The sequence below is a fragment of the Oncorhynchus nerka genome, linkage group LG10, assembly GCF_034236695.1.
Source record: "Oncorhynchus nerka isolate Pitt River linkage group LG10, Oner_Uvic_2.0, whole genome shotgun sequence".
Lineage (NCBI taxonomy): Eukaryota > Metazoa > Chordata > Actinopteri > Salmoniformes > Salmonidae > Oncorhynchus > Oncorhynchus nerka.
Genome location: NC_088405.1, coordinates 69,082,847 through 69,096,159, shown reverse-complemented (window position 1 = coordinate 69,096,159; position 13,313 = coordinate 69,082,847). Strand labels below are relative to the sequence as shown.

Here is a 13,313-nt window from a genome sequence, read left to right as displayed (position 1 = left end):
ATAAAACATTGATAAACTGTACATTTATTGTGCATCCTTCAATAGACAGTCATACTTACAACTACACTTGTATGGAGCCAATATAAAAATTATTACTATAACTATAATGGTTGTGGAGACAATGTTTAGACTTTCATATGATGCACTGCACACAAAGGATATTGCATCAATGTCCCTTACTGAAGGGAATTACATTAGAAATGTAATCTATTTCAAAACTGAACAAGAAACAAATCTTATCAAATGTACACAACCACTTTCTCATGCGTCACTGGCATACATTATATGGAGGACTAATGAAACATCATGACAGTAGAATCCAAGTTATAAACATGTCACTTATACTGCAATAAAACCAGTTTGAGTAAAACCAGTGTGTTGTCTTAAGTTGTCCACTAGGTGACAGGGTAGGATAAAAAATATTCTTCACAAAACACCATTTAGTGGTAACTTAACACTGAAAACGTTCACTGTTTATCTGACTAGCCTATGCATGCACATTTATCATCTGAATATGTTCATTGATCATCTGAATGCGCATACAAGAACAACCATCATAGAGGTGGTGTACAATGAATCTACTCATTTAAAAATCTGTTCACTTATAACCAAAGGTCACCCATCAAAAATCCTCTCCAAGCTATGGGTTGTTTTATTCAGATGAAATGCTTCATGACATCACCACTGTGTCAATGTGTTCGGTTGCGAGGTAATCCTGATATGCATCATACATACATCATCCTCTTGTCTTTTCCATGCTTCTTTTTCTTCTCTGCTGATGAAACCAGTTCATGGGAGATTGATACAGGATCAGGATTAATCTGTGGTAAAGGCAGACAGCCTGACGTCGCCTCTGACATCTCCCCGGTCTGTCTTCCATCTGTGCGCTTCGGGGCAACTGATTCCTTGTTCGTTTTTCTACTTCTTCTTCTTCCTCTTCTGTGACTCTGTTTCTGTGTATTGGGTCATAGAACTCTGGGTCGTTTCAATTAGCATTGCAGTGTTATCATTTATTTTCTTCTTCTTCTTCTTCTTCTTCTTCTGTGACTCGGTTTCTGTGTAGTGGGTCATAGAACTCTGGGTCATTTCAATTAGCATTGCAGTGTTATCATTTATTTTCTTCTTCTTCTTCTTCTTCTTCGACTCTGTTTCTGTGTAGTGGGTCATAGAACTCTGGGTCGTTTCAATTAGTATTGCAGTGTTATCATTATCTTGATGTCCTACCGCTGGTACTTCGTAATCAGTGGATTTCCTCCTCTTTGTCTTTTTCCTCTTTCTCTCTGAGGATATAAAGGCACTTTCAGCTTCAAGTCTCACTTCAGCTGTATCTATCTCTTTTTTCTCTTCTGGTCTAGAATTTTTTACAGTTGCGTTCATCCTCTGAGATATTTTAGTTGCATAATTGTTCAGTCTTCCCCCAGGATCATGTTTGGTGAGGGAATTCTTATTTTTCTTATTTTTTCCCTGAGAAACTGTGTCATCTGGAGTCAAAGCAGAACTCTCACACCCCTCCAAAGATATGCCAATACTCTCTTTTTCCAGTGGAGCTGCTGTATCCTGGTGTATGACAGAACAAGTGTCTTTAGACCCATCTCGCTTTTTCTTCTTCTTTCTTGGGCTAGTGATCTCATCTGTTTCAGGTGGTATGCTGTCCTTTTGACGTCTCTCCTCTGTGCTCAAAGGAGTTACTACATCCCCATCTTTCTTCCCCTTTTTTTTGGTGGCGCAGTGTCAATGGATTCAGAAACAGAACTCTTGAGGGTGATATGGAATTTTTGAATATTATCGTGTTGTTGTTGAACAACGGCGCCATCTTCAGTTGAAGATTTCCTCCTCTTCTTCCGCTTCTTCTCCGTAACCTTGTCTTCAGACCTCTCATGGGTCACAACATTCTCTTTGGGTCTGGCCAAAGAATCTTCATGAATGTCAGAATTCTGTTTCTTATCTCGTTTGCGTTTTTTCTTCTCCGGTGTATCGATTTCACCAGATTGAGATGAAGTACTTGTAGTCAGAGGAATTTCAGTATAATTTCCCACCATTTCATTGCTGCAGGAATCCCCATCTTTCTTTGCCTTTTTCTTTTTCCTAAAATAAATTGTGCCGTCACTCTGTGCCAAAGAATTGTCTATTGGTGCCATGGTTTTATGCTTCTTTCTCTGGGCTACCAATTTAGTATGTTGGACTATAGAGCACTCAATTGTTTTCGGTCTTATATCAGTAGCATTTACATGTAGGTTTATGACAGTATCTTCAGGGAGGGTTGAAATGTTTGTTCCCTTTTGGGGTCCTATTACCTCATCTAACTGTGTTTCCAAACTCAAATTCAGAAAATTTCCTTTTTCTGGTCCTTCCTCCAGGATGGCATGTGCTGTGGAATTCTTATACTTTTTCTTCATTTTCTTCAGTTCTATTTCTTCGGTCTGAACTATAGCACCACCTCCAGCATGGGATGATAGCTTGGGGTTCTCTTCCTGTCTTAGGCATATATCTGTATCAACATGGCATGGTGAATCCCTCCTCCTCTCCTTTTTTCTCTTATTTTTCTGTGGCATAATCATTTCAACAGACACGGACACAGAATGCTCTGCCTTGTTATCCTGGGTTATCTCAGTAGCCTCTCCTCCCTGTATGATGCTTGTACTCACACAGGTGACTAGTTCCTGATAATCTGGAGCTTCTTGGCATGGAGGCTGCCCAACTCGGTCCTCTATACTTTCATCATCTCCTCCCTCTCTTTTCCTGTTATTTTTCTTCCTCTTCTTTCCCTTCTGTTCATAGTCTCCCCCAGCATCAACATTTGTACAGTCATTCGTGAGCGCTGGATCTGTTGAAGGGGGGTTGTGACCTTTAATTCCAGGATCAGCCTCTGTTTCTCTTGTCTGGTTCTGATGGTCACGATCAGGGCGCTGCCCAGTCACACTGGGGGTCATGGCTCTGCCTTGGGTCCTCTCCAAACAGCTTCCTTCACTTTCCTGCACTTCATTAATTGGTGAACTCGTTATGTCCACTGCCTGGTCTATTCTACTCCCCTCTACTTCCTCACTGACAAATCCGATATTCAGCATTGTCTTCCATTCTGTCAATGAAATGTCCATGTTGTCGTTCTCTTCCTGTCCGTCTGTATCGTCAGCTAAATGTATACCAGGTTCTTCTGTTTTATTGCGGACTAAACTCCTACCAGATGAACATCTCCTAACGCAACTGACTGACTCTGGGTTAGTCTCTTCTTCTGCCATGTTACATTTCTCAGGTACGATTCGCCGTGACCCAGCAAAACTCTGCTTTGATGGTGTGTCTTCAATCATTTTGGAAACCAAGGAAAGAGTTTGTTTAACCTGAGGGAGGTGTCGTGTTTTCTTTGTGCTCCGTTTCTTTGTCTTGGCGGTGGAGTCTTTTCTTACAGATGAAAACTTTCTGCATTGCTTTTCAGCTTCAGATGATGGATTACACCAAGTTTGACTATTTTTCTTTTTCAGGAATGGCATTAAAAGTGTATTTTCCTGTAACAAAGAAATGTTGATCAAATGAAATAGCAAATCATTTGACTCATGATGCAATGAGAAAAAGAGCCTAGATAAAATGTAAGATTATTTGATCATACTCACCACCACTCTGATGTCATCATCACTACCTTCAGATTCCACCTCCTGTCTGTAGGTCCATAGAACAAAATACAGCATTATACACCTCAGAAATATACAATCATTATAAAGAAGCTCAAAGGAAGAAATGTGTTCTGCCCCGTTTCATAGCTCAAATCTACCTTAAGAGCACTGACCATCTCCAGCAATTACAACCTTTTCTTATTTCAAAATGTAGAGCTGTAGAAACCTTACTCTGACAGTGGAGACAGTTCACCTTCCTTATCCAGATATCTGTTTGGTAAAGCTGAAGCTAAAGTCGCTTTTCCTTTCGAGAACTTCTTCAGTGTTTTGACACATCTAAAAAAGCCTCCAATTGCCTTACTCTATTGGAAACAAAAGGGATTTAATGTCAGTGAGACTGAGAAGACATTTAGAAGCATATGACACATTAGTTACCCACAAATACATTAGGCCTATATATGATCCAAATGATAAGTATCAGAAGCTGCACTTTGTTTTATTTTATGAAGGATCTTTTTTTTACAATACCAATTTGACACAAGAAGTGCTGCCTACTTACCGAGAAGGTCACACTATTTAATAGTGGTAGGTGTGTGTTTCTGTAAGCCCACTCTCGACTAGATAGGGGTTTACTTCTGTAAATGCTCCCCAGAAAGGGAAAGGAGTACTTTTTCAGGCCATGCTTCTCTGCTTTCCTCTTGTGATGTTTCATTGCCTGTGAGACCTGCTGCTTCCTTTGGGGAATGGCATGTCCATCTTCGTCCCCACTCTCCTCCTCTGACTCTATGGTACATGTGAACTCTGACCTCTCCTTTGAGTGGCATCTTCTCACAGACCTCACCACCTCAGACACTGGCACTTGAGTTATGAACAGGCTGTCCCCTGAATCCCTACTGATATATGTGTGAGAAAAGGGAAAGACAAGCATTGCAATGTTCACACTTTTGGTTGTGTTAATTGTAATGTTAATTCAAATACATTTTTCTTGACATTGTTGTAATAAGCTAGCTATAGTAATCTATTCTGAATGCTTCACACATTTATGGAGAAGCAGTGCTGAGGGCACAGCACTGACTTTTAACCAATGTACCTGGTTCATCTTTCCATGTGTGCTTACCTGTCTGCTGAAGACTCAGCGCCATGGTCTGTGACGGGATGGGATAACACATATTTCTGCCCACTGAGAGCAACATCGAAATAATGTGAGATTGTTTTAACGATATCAGGATCGGGGTTCTCCAGAATGATCTGGGATGAATCATCTTCTGCTGCTTCATAAACGCCTTCTGAGTTCAACAGAGTGCGTGTATTATTATTTTCAACTCGTCGAGCTTGCAGGTCACTGACAGAAGCCATGAGGTACAAAAAAATGGTATACCTTTTATATATTCTACCTGTACACAGCACACGCGGTCATGTTTGGACAAATTCACACAGTCAACCAGGAAGTGAGGCGAGCAGACGTCGTTATATAACGTCAGAGAAAATGTGTGGGCCAACCAAGGTTTTTCTATGAGTTCTTCATTGACTCGCGGTGCTCGGCTCGTGTACTCTAGCACGCGGTGCCGCGCGGCGAAACACCACTTCACATTCATTATCGAGGCTTGTGAAAGCGGTGAGAAAAAGAGAGTGGGCGGGGGTCCGTTGGCCGGCGCGAACTAGGCGTGGTAGGCGGTAAAAAAAATCAGCATTTCCAAATGTTTTATGCAGATCACAAACGCGATGACCAATCTGTGATCTTCAGTCGCTCGAGGCTTGAAGATGATACATGATACAGAATAGCAGACTCAGCAAGACTGAACAGTTACTGTTACATGTCCCGAAATTGAAGGAATTGTGTGACGGTAAAAACATATTTAGGAAATTGCGATTTAGTGTATGCATGGATTTGCCGAACACTTGGTTTTAAATGATATTGAACTGTCTGTCTGATTCAAATCTTAATTTCCTCCTCTTGCCACTGCAGTGTTGCAGCGAGGGCTGATGAACAATTTTGCTGACAGACCTCACTCAAGACCTGTTTTAAGTTCCCATCAAGGGTAACAGGTTGCAACTTCTTGCACAATTGTATCGTTTTGCATTTCAGTAAACACTTTATTTTAAGGTACACATATTAGCCACTAATATTGTAGCGACCCGCACAGACAGCTGTGTGTTATGTGTTAGGCTAGTAGGTGGTTGTGTTGTACTTACCCGTATGCCAATCAACCTGCTATCTGCCAATCACGGAAATGCCTGGAACGTTCTGATGCCGGGCATACTGGTGTTGAGGGGGGTTGGGCAGGGGGATGGAGCATTGGAAGTTTATAAGACCAGGTTTAGCATTTGTTCTCACTCTTACGTCTGGGCTTCACAAGAGAAGGTCATGGTTGGCTTGTGGGGTATTTTTTTTTTTTTTTACCTTTATTTTACTAGGCAAGTCAGTTAAGAACAAATTCTTATTTTCAATGACGGCCTAGGAACAGTGGGTTAACTGCCTGTTCAGGGGCAGAACGACAGATTTGTACCTTGTCAGCTCGGAGATTCGAACTTGCAACCTTTCGGTTACTAGTCCAACGCTCTAACCACTAGGCTACCCTGCCGCCCCCGGGTATCTTTCGTTTATTGGGCTACGGCCAAACAGTAGCCTGTGTAAAGTTGGGTTAATAAACAGTCAATTCGTAAACTCAATCCTCTGTCTGGACAATTGTTCCTTTATGATCTAGTCAGCTCATTACATTGGTGTCAGAAGTAAAAACGTGGCAGCGCCCAGTTCCCGGCTGCGTCCGTATCTGTTAAGAACCCGAAGTATTCCGGTAAGGCGAATTGGGAAGCTTTTCATGCTCAGTTTGAACTGTTAGCTCATTTTAGGGGGCGGTCGGATGAAGAACGGGCACTGCAGTTGGCTTTATGCCTCACGGATGAAGCTCTGGCCTGTTTGATATTGATTAGCCCCGAGGACAGACATGATTATGGTGCTTTAGTGGGAGCACTGAGGAGGCGCTATGGACAGTGTGTACAGCCCGGGCTACTGCGCTCCGAACTGCGTAATAGACGCAGGCAGCATGGAGAGCCTCTACAGGTGCTAGCTAATGACATTGAGAGCCCGCAAAATAATGAGGCTTTAATACATTTAAAAATGGTCTCAGGGTCCAATCACAATCAATTGATTAGTCTATGCCAAAAAGAAATGGTCAGATTTCTGCAACTGATTTAAAGGTCCAATCAGCAGTTGAAAACATAAGAAAGCGTCCTCCCCGCCATTGTTTCAGCAAAAAGCTGAGGGATAGGGCTGGGGAAACGCAACCATTCTAAAATTAATAGACAGGGCTATGGGTGCAAGCCAGGACTGACCATCCAAGATACCAAAATGATATACTGAACAAAAATATAAAAGCAACATTTAAAGTGTTGGTCACATGTTTCATGAGCTGAGGTGCATTTCTGTCTGTAATAAAGCACTTTTGTGGGGAAAAACTCATTCTGATTGGCTGGACCTGGCTACCAAGTGGGTAGGCCTGTGCCCTCCAAGGCCCACCCATGGCTGCAAAAATCAAATACATTTTTATTTGTCACACATGGTTAGCAGATGTTAATGTGAGTGTAGCGAAATGCTTGTGCTTCCGAGTTCCTACAATGCAGTAATAACCAACGAGTAATCTAACCTAACAATTCCACAACAACTACCTTATACACACAAGTGCAAAGGGATGAAGAATATGTACATAAAAATATATGAATGAGGGATGGTACAGAATGGCATATGCAGTAGATGGTATAGAGTACAGTATATACATATGAGATGAGTAATGTAGGGTATGTAAACATTATATAAAGTGGCATTGTTTAAAATGGCTAGTGATACATGTATTACATAAAGATGGCAAGATGCAGTAGATGGTATAGGGTACAGTATATACATATGAGATAAGTAATGTAGGGTATGTAAACATTATATTAAGTGGCATGGTTTAAAGTGGCTAGTGATACATTTTTACATCAATTTTTACATTATTAAAGTGGCTGGAGTGGTGGCTGTTTAACAGTCTGATGGCCTTGAGATAGAAGCTGTTTTTCAGTCTCTCGGTCCCTGCTTTGATGCACCTGTACTGACCTCGCCTTCTGGATGATAGCGGGGTGAACAGGCAGTGGCTCGGGTGGTTGTTGTCCTTGATGATCTTTATGGCCTTTCTGTGACATCGGGTGGTGTAGGTGTCCTGGAGGGCAGGTAGTTTGCCCCCGGTGATGCGTAGTGCAGACCTCACTATCATCTGGAGAGCTTTACGGTTGTGGGCGGAGCAGTTGCCGTACCAGGCGGTGATACAGCCCAACAGGATGCTCTCGATTGTGCATCTGTAAAAGTTTGAGTGCTTTTGGTGACAAGCCGAATTTCTTCAGCCTCCTGTGGTTGAAGAGGCGCTCCTGCGCCTTTTTCACCATGCTGTCTGTGTGGGTGGACCAATTCAGTTTGTCCGTGATGTGTACGCTGAAGAACTTAAAACTTACTACCCTCTCCACTACTGTCCCGTCGATGTAGATAGGGGGGTGCTCCCTCTGCTGTTTCCTGAAGTCCATGTTCATCTCCTTTATTTTGTTGACGTTGAGTGTGAGGTTATTTTCCTGACACCACACTCCAAGGGCCCTCACCACCTCCCTGTAGGCCGTCTCGTTGTTGGTAATCAAGCCTACCACTGTAGTGTCGCAAACTTGATGATTGAGTTGAAGGCTTGCATGGCCACGCAGTCGTGGGTGAACAGGGAGTACAGGAGAGGGCTCAGAACGCACCCTTGTGGGGCCCCAGTGTTGAGGATCAGCGGGGTGGAGTTGTTACTGTGGTTGCAGATGTAACACATAGACAAATGCATAAGATATATGGAATAGTTGAACACTAAAAACAGACTACATGAAGGAGAGGTGACATAGCTGCCAGGATAGCTGGACATACCAAGGCCAGAGGGATATAACAAAGGAGGGGGTCAGTCAAATGACTAACTGATGACCAATAGACATAGTTTGCATATTTTTAGGACGTAGAGATGCAGAAGGAATGACAGAGAAGACACATAGTCTGTTGCTCTGAGGTAAAGACACACATGCAGAGGGACACATAGAGTTAATTACAGAGCCAAAGCATAGGGTTGTAAAATAAGAGGAATGTATAGTATTTTTAGTATAGCTGGACACGCTAGAAACTGAGGAGACACATAGTCTGCTGATCTTAGATAATACACAAACAAAATAATGCATTTAGTTAAGTGCAGGAACAAAGCAAAGGTCTTGTCATCATTTATAATCTGACGGAAAGCAGGTATGAGCATTATTGAGCTGAACAAGCACGATGCACGGATTGGAATGTAAACTTATTTGACATGTGGGATGGGCTCATATACAATGTGGATAAATACTGGTGCGAGGGCTCTGGAAAAGGGTGTGTTCTGTGGGTCCCTTTGGGTCCTGCGGAGCTCTCCGGCTTTCTGATACGAGGGTGTATTAAAAGTCTATCATTGAATTCAAAAGTTCTCTGGTCGTGTCATTTTTTTGAACTGATTGGCCACTACATTACCTACCCTCACCACCTGGGGGCAGCCCGTCAGGAAGTCCAGTACCCAGTTGCACAGGGTGGGGTCGAGACCCAGGGTCTCTTGATGATGAGTTTGGAGGGTACTATGGCGTTAAATGCTGAGCTGTAGTCGATGAACAGCATTCTCACATAGGTATTCCTCTTGTCAAGATGGGTTAGGGCAGTGTGGTTGCGATTGCGTCATCTGTGGACCTATTGGGGCGGTAAGCAAATTGGAGTGGGTCTAGGGTGTCAGGTAGGGTGGAGGTGATATGGTCCTTGACTAGTCTCTCAAAGCACTTCATGATGACGGAAGTGAGTGCTACGGGGCGGTAGTCGTTTAGCTCAGTTACCTTAGCTTTCTTGGAAACAGGAACAATGGTGGCCCTCTTGAAGCATATGGGAACAGCAGACTGGGATAAGGATTGATTGAATATGTCTGTAAACACACCAGCCAGCTGGTCTGCCATGCTCTGAGGACGAGGCTGGGGATGCTGTCTGGGCATGCAGCCTTACGAGGGTTAACATGTTTAATTGTTTTACTCACGTCGGCTGCACTGAAGGAGAGTCCACAGGTTTTGGTAGCGGGCCGTGTCAGTGGCACTGTATTGTCCTCAAAGCGAGCAAAGAAGTTGTTTAGTCTGTCTGGGAGCAAGACATCCTGGTCCGCGACGGGGCTGGTTTTCCTTTTGTAATCTGTGATTGACTGTAGACCCTGCCACATACCTCTTGTGTCTGAGCTGCTGAATTGCAACTCTACTTTGTCTCTATACTGACGCTTAGCTTGTTTGATTGCCTTGCGGAGGGAATAGCTACACAGTTTGTATTTAGTTATGTTTCCGGTCACCTTGCCCTGGTTAAAAGCAGTGGTTCGCACTTTCAGTTTCGCGCGAAAGCTGCGAATCCACGGTTTCTGGTTTGGGAATGTTTTAATAGTTGCTGTGGGTACTACATCGCTGATGCACTTGCTAATAAACTCGCTCACCGAATCAGCGTATTCGTCAATGTTGTTGTTTGACGCAGTGCGGAACATATCCCAATCCACGCGATTGAAGCAATCTTGAAGCGTGGAATCAGAATGGTCGGACCAGCGTTGAACAGACCTGAGTGCGGGTGCTTCCTGTTTTAGTCTCTGTCTGTAGGCTGGAAGCAACAAAAGGTAGTCGTGGTCAGCTTTTCCAAAAGGAGGGCGGGGGAGGGCCTTATATGCGTCGCGGAAGTTAGAATAACAATGATCCAGGGTTTTACCAGCCCTGGTAGCACAATCAATATGCTGATAGAATTTAGGGAGTCTTGTTTTCAGATTAGCCTTGTTAAAATCCCCAGCCACAATGAATGCAGCCTCAGGATATGTGGTTTAGAGTTTACATAGAGTTAAATAAAGTTTGTTCAGGGCCATCGATGTGTCTGCTTGGGGGGGAATATATGCGGCTGTGATTATAATCGGAGAATTCTCTTGGTAGATAATGCGGTCGACATTTGATTGTGAGGAATTCTAAGTCAGGTGAACAGAAGGACTTGAGTTCCTGTATGTTGTTATGATCACACCCTGCCCAGACATGTGAAATTCATAGATTAGGGCCTAATTTATTTAAATGTAATGATTTCCTTATATGAACTGTAACTCAGTAAATTCTTTGAAATTGTTGTTTATATTTTTGTTCAGTGCATTCAGAAAGTATTCAGACCCCATTGACTTTTTCCATATTTTATTAAGTTACAGCCTTATTCTGTAAGTCTTGGGGATTCCAGTCTTGGGGTTTTTTCTCTGGCAGGCACTTCTTCTTCTTTTATGGTATATTGGCGATCACACAATTTAATGTGCACCCGCCATCTGCTATGCGGGATGGAAAGAGGATTCCCCAAAACCTGAACTACCAAAATACTGCCAAAAAATAAATCAAACAACTTCTATTAAAACAATTCCTTAACAGATCTGATCCCTACACAGGCTCAAGGGGAGCCTGGGAGGGCGGGTCTTACGGCACCAGTACCCCTTGCAAGTCTTTCAATGTAAAATCCTTGAGTCCCAAAAACGTTTCTGCTGCAGCCACAATAATCTAGTCTAGTTTCTTCTACTTTTTTTTAGACTTGTACTGTACAGTTTATAACTTTGGCAATGAACACAACAAAATCCACCTTTTTAACACACAGGGTATCTTTTGTCTGGCAGAAAACATTTACTACAGGCTGTGGTGCGTCCACTTCCATCTCTTCACAAGCATCACTGTTTTCTCAATTCTTTATATCACCTCAGCATATGAGATTCGATTGACTGCCCTAACTTTTTCCACCTCAATTTCCTTCACCCTTACAGGGCACTCCAGAAACTCAGGATCATGATCCCCACCACAATTGCAACACCGTCGTCTTTCTACACAACTTTCTTCAGTATACTCTGTTTGTCTGCACTCACTTGAAACATGGCCAAATCCTTTACAATTCTTACACTGCAGTGGTTTGGGTACAAAAGCTCTTATGGCATATCTTACATAATCAAGCTTTACATGCATAGGTATTTGCTCTTTATCAAAAAACAACAGGACCGACAGACTTTCTTCTTTCTCTCCATTCACCCAACGTGTCAGACACCGGGAACCAACCACACCAGGAATTATCTTCAGTTATTCAACCGGAACATCCGTCGTCACCCCTGAGATGACTCCTTTGACAATCAGAATAAGACCACTCCTGGTCACTTTGATAGACTCCACTTTTCCAAGCGCATACTTTACCATTTTTGACACCTCAAACAGGTTTCCCACATACGCATCCTTACTCAACAAATGCATCCCAACAAGAAGCGATTTATTATCATTTACACACGTATCCTTCACTCCAATTTTAGACAATTTCCTTTTTGTTCCAGTTTTTGATATTACTGTTATCCATTCAGAACATTCGTCTTCACCAAATTTACTCAACGCGCTGCTTAATTCAAACTCAGCATCCACTTCCGCCATCTTCCTCGGCTTTCTTCCCAACGCATCTGACAGGCACTGTCAACTGTGGCACCTTATATAGACAGATGTGTGCCTTTCCAAATCATGTCCAATCAATTGAATTTACCACAGGTGGACTCCAATCAAGTTGTAAAAACATCTCAAGGATGATCAATGGAAACAGGATCCACCTGAGCTCAATTTCGAGTCTCATAGCAAAGGGTCTGAATTCTTACGTAAATAAAGTATTTCTGTTTTTGAGTTTTAATACATTTGCAAAAAAAATCTAAAAACCTGTTTTCACTTTGTTATTATCGGGTATTGTGTGTAGATTGATCAGGAACATGTTTTATTTAATCAATTTTAGACTAAGACTGTAATGCAACACTGTGGAAAAAGTCAAGAGGTCTGAATACTTTCCGAATGCACTGTAGTTTTAACCATGTTTCAGTTTGTTTACAAACATTGCAGTAAAACAAGGTGTAGTGGAGCGGGTCGAGAGCTTGAAGTTCCTCTGTGACCCCATCCCTAAGGAATTATCATGGTCCACACACACCAACACAGCCGTGAAGAAGGCACGACAATACCTCTTCCCTCTCAGGAGGTTGAAAATATTTGGCATGGGTCCCCAGATCCTCAGAAAGTTCTACAACTGTACCATTGAGAGCATCTTGACCGGCTGCATCCCTGCTTGGTATGGCAACTGCTTGGCATCCGACTGCAAGGTGCCCGTCTGCACTAACTCTTGACTCATCACATACACTGCTGCTACTGTTTATTATCTATACTGTTGCCTAGTCACTTTACCCTTGCATACATGTACATAATCTATCGAAATTACCTTGTACCCATGCACATGGACTCTGTACTGGTACCCCGGGTATATAGCCAAGTTATTGCGACTCATTGTGTTATTGTTTCTATTATTTGTATTTTTTCTCTCTGCCTTGTTGGGAAGGGCCTGTAAGTATCATTTCACTGTTAGTCTTCACCTGTTACTTACAAAACATGTGACAAATAAAATGTGATTTGATCTCTTTTTTTTGGTTCTGATGGGGTACTACAGTTGAACTAAACTCATGATGCATTTTTAGGTTAGATTCTTCAAGAAGCAATGGGTAGCCTACATATTATAATTCCAAAAATTAATGTAGCAACTGCTGATTGCCCCTTTAACCAAGCACAATAAGCACCCGTCCTGTTGCTGAACCTGTCCAATTGAAACGC

The 13,313-nt window shown here is 42.6% G+C and overlaps 1 long non-coding RNA gene across 1 annotated transcript; it reads right to left on the bottom strand.

Moving 5' to 3' along the window:
* Positions 1-6: 6 nt before the first annotated feature.
* On the bottom strand, positions 7-5,241 carry LOC115135915 (uncharacterized). Its single transcript, XR_010464912.1, has 4 exons — positions 4,723-5,241; positions 4,165-4,498; positions 3,606-3,967; positions 7-3,500 (listed from the first exon to the last, which is right to left on the bottom strand). It is a non-coding gene; the product is annotated as an uncharacterized LOC115135915 (long non-coding RNA).
* Positions 5,242-13,313: the final 8,072 nt, after the last annotated feature.